The sequence below is a fragment of the Physeter macrocephalus genome, chromosome 15 (genome assembly GCF_002837175.3).
Source record: "Physeter macrocephalus isolate SW-GA chromosome 15, ASM283717v5, whole genome shotgun sequence".
In the NCBI taxonomy this organism is placed as follows: domain Eukaryota; kingdom Metazoa; phylum Chordata; class Mammalia; order Artiodactyla; family Physeteridae; genus Physeter; species Physeter macrocephalus.
In genome coordinates this window covers 74129587-74131090 of record NC_041228.1, presented here as the reverse complement: position 1 = coordinate 74131090, position 1504 = coordinate 74129587, and the positions used below count along the sequence as shown (strand labels likewise).

Genomic DNA, 1504 nt, shown 5'->3' with positions numbered 1-1504 from the left:
GAGCCTGTGCTCCCGCAACGGGGGAGGCCACAGCAGTGAGAGGCCCGCGTACCGCAAAAAAAAAAAAAAAAAAAAAAAAAAAAAAAAAATTTAGACTGTAAAAGCTCATCTTCATTGATATTTCCCTCTAGATGCTATATTGAGTGTACATTTATTGTTACTACTGCCTCTATGCCCGTTCATCCCTTGCCACATAGTTCTTAAGCTAACTCATTGAAATTGCCCTCACTAACATTACCAGTGGCCTCCATATGGTCAAAATCAAAGACACTCATCAGACCGTATACTCCTGGGCCCTTTCACTGCATTACTGACCACTCCCATTACCTTAGACCAACTTGTGAAATGCCTTGCTGCTGGGTCCTTCCCCGAGAGCTTTAATCCAACACCCTAGAAAACAGGTCTCCACTGGCTTCATCTCACCCTTGGGCTGGCACCCACCTGAACACTCTCAGATCACATCTTCAAAACCATTGGCCCTCAAATTATACATCTGTCACTGGAGGTGGTCTGTCCATATGATCTCGAAGAAACTTATTGTCTCCATGTAGTATAGTCATATATAATGGTGGCGGGAAGTAAATATGTAACAAATCAGGTAACACGTTTACATTCAATACTGAATTATTATTATGTCTATGTCTGCCTGGCATTATTCATATAAATATGCATATACATAATTTTATTTATTTAAAAGGCTATAAATCATTTGTGATTATCCTATGAATGATATTAGCTAAATATAGCACATCACATGTCTAAATGAATCGCATTTGGGAGATCTAAGGAAAAATTTTATCTTAAAGATTGCTCTCGATGAACTCACAAGTGTAGGTAGTGTGCTACATGAGGGGCAAGTTTTTCGCTAACATCACAAGGGTCTCTGGCCCAATGAGTGGAGTTTGATAGCAATACTTGCTACAAATGTATGATTAATAAAAAAAAAAAAAAGATTGCTCTGTGGGTACATTTTAAAATTATTTACTCTGTTTCAGATCTCATTTATTAAATTGAAAAATAAACATGTTATTTTTGCAAAATTTGTTTGCCATTTTGCCCTATTTCCCACACGTAATTATATCTGAATTGATTTTTTTTTAAATAAATTTATGTATTTATGGCTGCGTTGGGTCTTCGTTGCTGCATGCGGGCTTTTCTCTAGTTGCGGTGAGCGGGGGCTACTCACCATTGCAGTGCACGGGCTTCTCACTGCTGTGGCTTCTCTTGTTGCAGAGCACGGGCTCTAGGTGCACAGGCTTCAGTAGTTGTGGCTTGCGGGCTCTAGAGTGCAGGCTCAGTAGTTGTGGCACACGGGCTTAGTTCCTCCGCGACATGTGGGATCTTCCCGGACCAGGGCTCGAACCCGTGTCCCCTGCATTGGCAGACAGAGTCTCAACCACTGTGGCACCAGGGAAGCCCCTGAAGTGATTTTTATCTTACCCATTAAAACACATGTAGAAAAAATGCTGATTGCCAAATACTCATGTTGTATTTCTCTAATGAA

General features: G+C 40.8%; 1 pseudogene; it reads left to right on the top strand.

The window, feature by feature from the left end:
* Positions 1–766: 766 nt before the first annotated feature.
* LOC112065856 (uncharacterized) lies at positions 767–926 on the top strand (annotated as a pseudogene).
* Positions 927–1504: the final 578 nt, after the last annotated feature.